Genomic DNA, 8,632 nt, shown 5'->3' with positions numbered 1-8,632 from the left:
ATTAAAGCAACTGGCAGGTACAACATATAATGATTCACTCTTAGAATTAGGAGAGTTGCTGCAAGACATAATGCAATCCCCTCAGATGGTCCAGATGTTTCTTTTATCCATCTCTGAAAAAAGTTCCTACGACCACATAATAGCATTTGCCATTTGAAAACCATTGTCCACCCAAGGCTGGCAACGCAGAGGAAAAAAGCCAGAAAAAAATTAGGTTCTGTAGTAGCCCATCAGTGTGGATTCCAACTAGGCTGATAAAAGGCATTCACAGGCAAGGTAAATTTAAATCACTGAAGTATGAGGACATCCTTCAGCATGGTTTTCAAGAATCTGCTGCCCAGTGACCCCTTTAATGTGCATTTCCTCTGTCAAGGAGTGAACATAAAACTTGGATTCACTGTGGTTTGATCTGACCGTAGTTGCTCCTTGTTCTGCTCCAGGTAGTGACTTTTGGCACCACGCCAACTGTGGCTGTGTGGCACAGACCTCATCAATTTGCCAATCAAGCTGGCTGAGAATAGAAAGTGGTGGGGTTGTCAGTAGCAGTTCAAGCATAAGCAATTCTAAACTAAGCAATTTGGAAATTTAAATAGTTATAATGACCAAGATTCTCTGCGTTGGCCCTTAATTACTGCAATGTCAATTCTGCTGAAAATTGCCTTTCCCAGGTAATGATAATTCTTAGAAAATCTTTGCTTATACACCCACCCATAGCACTCATTAAGTCAAGCTTCTTCCTTTTGTCTGAAGAGCTGTCAATTTTATGTGACATCACCAATCATCTGCCGTCTAAAACATCTCCAGGCTGTCTAGCTGAAGGCAGGTTCATTCTGCCTCAGCTGCAGTGCTCTGCATGGCAGCCCAGCCTGCTGTTACAAGCAGTGTTGCACCAAATGAGTGTGATGAGCTGCTCCACTAAACAAAGACTGACTCAAATTTGGTTGTTGGCATCTGGGGTCCATGAGGTAGCAGCATGTGTTTTACATGGGAAGGGACCCCTCTCTGTTCCTCACACCGTATTTCTTATCTTTCTTTTGCAGCAATCTGCAATTTCCCATTCAGCATTATCATATTACAGCTGTCTGTGTTCATCTACCCTGGTGGACATCACTACTGGATTTATTTTTGCGAGAAAAAACATGAAAAAGAAGCAAAACCATCTCCATCACCCGAATGTGTCATCAATGGTCCACTGTTATTGTAACCCATGTTAGAAATTTTTTTATTTCCCAGAGAAGGCCAGCAGCACCTGGCAGTTGTGGGTGCAGAACAGCAATGCTTCGTTTCCCTCTTCCAGTCAAACTGGAGCAGGCTCTGCCTTCTGCCTTCATATGAGTGATAGGGAATTCCAGGGACACCAGGAAAAAGTACAAGCAGCTCCAGCTCATAGTGCAGTTCTTGGCGTGTCCTGTGCAGGGCCAGGAGCTGGACTCGGTGATCTGATGGGTCCCTTTCAACTCAGCATATTCTATTCTATTCTATTCTATTCTATTCTATTCTATTCTATTCTATTCTATTCCATTCCATTCCATTCCATTCCATTCCATTCCGTTCTAAAGATGAAATGGACTCCACTTTTGATTTGAAAAGGGAAGAGGGTTTCTTACATGCTGCTTTCTTGACCACCGCTCCTTTCACCAGCCCTGCATGCTGAACGTGCCATTCTGCCACACCTGTAACAGCTGTGTTAAGGGTTGCAATCAAATTCTTGCAGTCAGAAGAGTTTCTTACTAGTTTTGATGCAACTTGCTCACTTTTTCACCCCTCTCCTGATCCTTGGCTTGCGCACAATGAAATAGGAGGGTCCTTAGGCACTTAGAAGAAAAAAAAACCAGCCCTCCATAAATCCCCTTAAGGGCCCATTTTAATTCTGCTTATGCTCTTGATGTGCAAGTTCTTACCCTGCTATTCCCCTAGAAGCAGTTTATTTCTGTCTGCCAGCACTGCCAAAGTGACAAAATCCCCTTTCCCACCCACCACGTAATTGCTCTGTTGATGCCCTTCCCACACATGCCTGTAGAAAGAAAGCTCTTGCTTTATTTTCACTGCTGAAGTGAATAGCATCTCTTTCCTCTCTCCCTCCATGTGGCTTTCAAGTAGTCACACTATCATTAGTTATTTCTATTCTGGAGCAGCACCCCATCTGAGAAGGGAGCATATTCCAAGGGAAGGAAAGCAAAGGCCTGATCTGCCAGCTCTCATGTGCCCACAGTTCCTGGAGCTGAGAAATTTGGGGGTTGTAAGAAAGGCAGAAGCAAGCATTACAAATAAGGGACATTCAGAGAAAGGGAGTAAAGTAAGAAAATCAAAGGCTGCATTTTAAAATTGCTTTTTTCTTACTGCAGTGGCTATGGGATAAAGTAGCTCCCTCTGTTCTGTGCTTGCACGGTGCCATGTTGTTAATTTAGGTTATGACAGGAAAGCTATCCATTGGAATTGAGTTATTTTAACCTTTCCAGTGCCTCTCACTCTCACTCTTCTTCATGTAAACTTGCATTGTATGCAGAAAACAAAAGTAGTTCTAGAAAGTTATGTTTTTCTTTTTATTACTTTTGGGTTTATTTATCCACCTACTTTAAAGGTGCACCGCAGATTGATTTCCCCACCTCATTCCAGGTGCCTGGTGTATGATTACAGAAGACCACACCACCACTGCTAACTAAATCACCAGAATTAATTTCTTCAGCTTGCCTAAGGAAACTGACTCCAAACTCTTGTTAGAAGTTCAAAATTTACTGAAGCATGGTTACGTGGAAACAAGAAATAGAGTTTCAGAACCACTCACCTCTAAGGCAAACAACGCTCAATAAATTTATTTCTTAATAAAATTTTAAAATACAATAACATAGCCTGAGATAGAACAAATTTTTGCTTTAGCCGTGCTAAGTTTTTCACGTAGTTTTGTTCCTCTGTGGTTTGCCAATCTAAGATTGGTAAATAACCATAGTTATATTGTTAAATAACAGGAGAGCATGGCTGTAACATATTTTGCAGTCAGCATCCTATTATATGCAGCTTTACAATTTTGCAATGTGACAACTCTCTTTGGGGGAAAAAGTCCTTTACAATGGCCTAAATCACACATTTGTTCTTCCTCTGAGCACTGGTGGTTGTCAAAACCTGTTGCACTCTAGCAGGGGAGCCTTTTAGACATATTCCAGGGCTGGCTTCATGCAGATAAAATGCATTAAAGGCCACTCAAATGCCACATCTGAAGAATCACAGAAACCTGCTCATGCCCATGCCGTCCCAAGCAGCCCTGTGTGCCACACGCTGTGGTCAGCTCTCCTCCTCCTCTGCCAGGCTCAGCAAGCACCAGGGCCTGGCAGCAATCAGTCTGTATTACTTTCCTAAATGTGTTTAGGATATCAAAGAAGGTGTTATCAAAAATAATGCAAATACTGAAGTTAGGGAAGAATGGGAAGAGTCATTTTAGTAAGAGCATGATGGACTCAAGCCTTAAACCTGTCCCTCTCTGGGTGTCCAGGCTTTTCTCTGTGCTGCTTTACCATCTTCCTCCACTCTAGCTGCTTCCTCTTAAGGCAGACTATTTTTATTTGAACTTCTGTTTATTTAGTTAATTTTTGAAGCAGCCAAAATGTATCTGTGAAGGAGCTGTATTGATTCCCATTCTCTCCCTGGGCTAACTCGTGGAAACCTGTTCTGGGGGAGAGCCTTATCACGTGGCTCATAATGCTCTGCTGATGGTGCTGCCCTGCTAGACAGTGGCTGTGCACTTTTAGGCTTGACCTCCAGACCTTCACTCTGCTTTTTTATCCCCAACAGGACCTTCTGTCTCCAGTTCAGGTATTATCATATCTCCATAGCCGCGTCTGATTACAACATTTTATAATCAGCTCTAAATTTTTCCATTTAAACCACAGCAGCATGGATTTGTTAATGGCAGCCTGGAAATAACAGCCTTCATCATAAAGCCCTACATTAAAATTTTATCTTTATGGAAATATTTATATTTGGGGTTGGATAAACAGAAACCAGTTCTGCTGTGAGTACAAATCAGTGCTCCTGCTGTGCAAATTGAGGGGATGAAAAACATGAGTGAAGATGAAGCTCTGCAGCATGCTCCCCAATGATCTGCAGAATGCCCCCAAAGCCTCTTATTTATTCCTAGACAGTGATTCCAAAGCTGAAATAAAAACATGTTCCTCGGAGTGGTTTTCAGTTGGTTCAAAGGTGATATTTCCATCAGCAGTGATTTACTTTCTCAGCAGTCCCGCTGATCCAGCCCTTCAGAGAAACTCAGGAAAATTGGGTTCACCCTCACTTGCCGCCACCATCCACAGGGTTTTGGAGTGTTACAGCCCTTAATGAGGCTCAGCACGTCCAGACATGTCTTTTTTCACCGTGAGAGGACTCAGATCTGCGTGTCCTTCCCCCAGCACCAAGGGGCAGCCCAGTAGCGACACGGTGCCCCTACAGGTGTGAGCCTGCACTCCTGTGTGCCATAGCACAGCTGTGAGTGCAGGCAAGAGCTCTTCTGAAAAGCCAAGGAGCTTCTGTGTGAATTGAGCTGCGAAGAGACGAGGAAGAGGGTGCATAAGCAAGAAATACATAATCCAAGCAAGAAATACATAATCCAGGCAAGATTATTTGTGCATGCTCCTTGGAAGTGATCTATTTTACATTGCATGGCTCTCACACAGATGAAAAACAGAAAGAGCTGGGACTGGAACTCAGTGTCTTTTAAGCAAAATGCCACAAGCACACGGCTGGCTGTGGTCTTCCTCCCTCCTTCCCTCCCTCTCACCCATTAAGTCTCTCCTGTGCCATGGTACAGCTTCCCAAAGGGAGGTTGGAAAATGCAGCCCCATCCTGGCAGGCCAGGCACACACCTAGAGAGAAGAAGGGAGGAAACAGGTCCAGGGCTCCTCCTCTCTAGCCAAATGTCCTAACACCAAGCTACTCACAGGACCAGAAAATCTCCAGTTTAAAAAAGAACTTAAATGAAAGCGAAGACTTCCACCATATTTTATCCAAATTGGTCAGCATTCCCAAAATTTTTAGACTCCTCTGGGGGAAGCAAATGTATTGTTTGGAGATCTTGATCAGGCTTAGGTGTAAAGATAGGTAAAGAGCTGTTCAGCCATTTCAAGGCTAGGAAGCTGCTCTCTGTGCATTAAAATCAATCATGAGGTTTTTGGGAAGCACAGAAGGGGAAGGCTGCCCGTAAAAGATTACGAGTCACAGGCTGGGGGTCCAAATAAATGGCACTTAGTAAGACTGCAGTTTAGGATATACTTGACATTTAATGGAAATAACACTTAGGCATCCCAGTTCTTTTTCTGTCTTCCCCTTTGGAGGCTGATACACGTCCCTGAGAGGTCCTGGAACCTCGTTCAACTGACAAGGTCACAGAGTTTCAGCACCGGATCCACGCCGGCTTTGATTCCCTCCTGTTTGAAGCACCCGTACGTGGAATGAAAGACAAGCACACATTTCTCAGGCAGAGGCATTTCACTTTTGGCTGTGTGACACAGGATGAGAGACGTACCCAACCTCCCAACTTCTCGCCTGAACTCACGCTTCCTTCACGGCTGACATTTCTCCCTCTGCCAAGGCAAATCAAACCCCTCTCTCACTCACAGCCATCCCTGAAAACTGCATTTACAACCAGTCCAAGGCTCCCGAGCCCGTGCCAGCTCTTCGCACGTGTCAGAGTGTTTGGTGGGGAGGAGAAGGGCCTTATGAAACACACCTGCTTTGCTTTGTTGGGCAAGAGCCTATTCTCATTTACGAGCCAGGCATAACGCTTGGGAAGGCACAGGAATTATTCTAATGCTAAGCACAAGAGCAAAATGCATCCCCCTCTACTCGTGCAAAATGTAACCCCTTTCTTTTGCCTTGAGGATATTCTACTGTTGGCTCCAAACTTGCTCTGTTGTGATTTAAATCACAGTTCTGTAGGGTAAAATTTGGCTCATGATGCCCTGTGCTAATTTAGGAGGTAAAGAGGGGCCTCGCTCATGAAATATTTCAGGTATAATCAGGAAATTGTGGTTACAGATGCAATCCAGGAGTGTTTTGGGTTGGTAACCAAGGCAACACTTCTTGCTTCAAGACACACTTTTCTGTTGATAATCTATTGTAATGCCAGTAATTGCAGCTGACAAGGCTCTGTTTGTTGTGAGAGATAATTAGCACTTGAAATAAAGTAACAGATTTAAATAAATTGGGGGGAACTGAGTGGTGTGACCTGATCACTTTAGAAACAAACAAGAGCTTTGGGGACCTACACACTGTGTAATGTTAGTGGTGGCCTCCACGGCGACTGAACAATACCAACATTTATTAGGAGTTGTTTAATTGGGAATTACAGTCGCTTTCATACGAAAACAATTTTTCTCTTTCTCATCCAGGTTGTCTTTACATTATAGAACACGTTCTAAAAAAAACGCACACAAACACCTCTACCTGCATCACCAAATGAAACTACTCATGTTCTTGTATGCTTGTTATTTTGCCTAGAATTTGGTTTAAAGCCAAAGTTTTAAAATGAGTAGGTGGGTTTTTTGACAATTGCAGAGTTTAAAGATGCTGTGGTGACTCTGCCCAAGGGTAGTGGAGGGAGTGTTGTTCATTCAGCGTGTCCCAGGTATGTCCCTTGGGTCAGCTTCAGCTCGCTGCCAGTCTATTCCAGCTCTGTGTTCATGGCTGGGATTGTTAACATGGCCCCTGCTGTTGTCTGTCTGGGTGTTTGGTGGTGTATCCAGAGCTGGACAGGCAAAATAGAACTACTGCCTGATGCCACGTGGGATCCCAGTGTCCTGCAGAGGATGTGTTACGTGGGGGGCAGCAGCCACAGCAATTCCCTTAGGCTGCACTAGGAAGGCCAGCCTAATACCTATAGGTATTATATTTTTCTTTCTGTAATTGTGAGATGCAACTGCTTGGCTCAGTGATAGCAAGAAGAGGGTTACAGTGCTAGTAAACTTTGCTGCCATGGGGAATGGAAGTGTTTTACATAAACTTGTAGCTGTTGAAATGATGATGCTTCTGTGATGGAGTGACACAACGTGTGGCTGCGTGCAGCCAAAGCTAACCTGGTTGTGTGATCCCCTTTTCCACAGTGCCTGAGCATCATTTCTACAGACAAAGAGAAAATGAGATTTCCTAACAATATGAAATCAGCTTGTTTACAAGATGGGAATGAAGGCTCAGGTTACACAGCCTTATCTGGGCTCTCAGGCAGACACAAGGTGGGTTTACTGCGAGGGTGGTGAGGCACTGGCACAGGTTGCCCAGAGAAGCTGTGAATGTCCCATCCCTGGAAGTGTCCAAGGCCAGTTTGGATGGGGCTTTTGAGCAACCTGATCTAGTGAAAGGTGTCCATGCCCATGGCAGGGGGGTTGGGACTGGATAAACTTTAAGGTCCCTTCCAAACCAAACCATTCTATGATTCTATGATCAGTGATCTGGGCCCACGTCCCACAAGGTCAACAGGAGCAGCTGCACCTGGAGGCCACATTTGTCTTCTGAAAGCCAGGCTAGTTCTGGGCTGGTAAGATTCAGCTCCTTCACAGAATCTCACCAAATCTGTGAAACCTTCTGGCCAGGACATGATATCATATCTAGTGTCAAAACAGAGACTGTCGTACAAATGCATTCATCTCAGGGCTGGCCAGAAGGCAAAGTCAGTCCTCTCTTGAGATTTAGACATGTGAGATAATAAATGCCTAACTCTGGCTAGTAGTATCATTTCTTTCTCTAATACTTCATGAAAAAGACAACATCTCTGTTATCCTCAAGACAACAGCTGCATTATTCCTGCAGCAAACACTAATTAACAATTCACATCAGAATCACACGTCTATTGTACATTACTATTCACAGCCCACGTCAGGCAGGATAGTGATATCCTCAGGAGTCCAAAACTGCATTATTACCTCCTTTCTACAAGCGATGTCTGTGGTTAAAGATACCTGAACTGAGTTTTGTGCTGTTTGCTAACCTCTGCTGCAGTTACAAACATGGCTAGCAGAGGAGATCACACTGAAGCCCAAGGCACTTCATGCTTCCAGGGTGGTAGGGCTCTCCCACAGCAGCTCCCCCACTCCCTGTTTTCCTTACAAGTTCTCCAGAAGCAGAAAAAGGTGCTGTGGTAAAACTCCAAGCTCAGCCCATGGATTGCAGTCGTCTTCTTTTCTTTAGTAATCAGGAATTTAGTTCCACCAGGCAATGATTTTGCCTTGTAAATGCTCTGAAACACGCAAAAATGTTGCATTTATAAGTTATTTAAAAACCCACAAGAAATAATGATCTGCAGCAGTTCCCCAGGAACTCAGAATTGCTTACAATCTGTAGTGTGTGCAGGACCTTACCACAAATCCCACCCCAGCCCCGGTTCTAAGTAGCTCATAAAAACGGCCTGTTTATTTTCTAAAACGATCTGCATAAAAAGATTAAGCTTATTTATTGTGAAAATTAACATCTTGCTGAAGCAGTAATGACTATATCATGGAGGAATGCTCTTCCCCTGGATGCCTCCCTCGGCAGTGCTGTGCAAGGAGACCTGCATTTACGGTCTCCTGGAATAAAGTTAATGCTCATAAGACTCCGCTCTTGTACGCCCACAGCTAAGTCGTGGGATCTAGCAGATGGTGTGTGTGTGTTT

Source organism: Corvus moneduloides, chromosome 4, assembly GCF_009650955.1.
Source record: "Corvus moneduloides isolate bCorMon1 chromosome 4, bCorMon1.pri, whole genome shotgun sequence".
In the NCBI taxonomy this organism is placed as follows: domain Eukaryota; kingdom Metazoa; phylum Chordata; class Aves; order Passeriformes; family Corvidae; genus Corvus; species Corvus moneduloides.
This window is presented reverse-complemented; position numbering follows the sequence as displayed.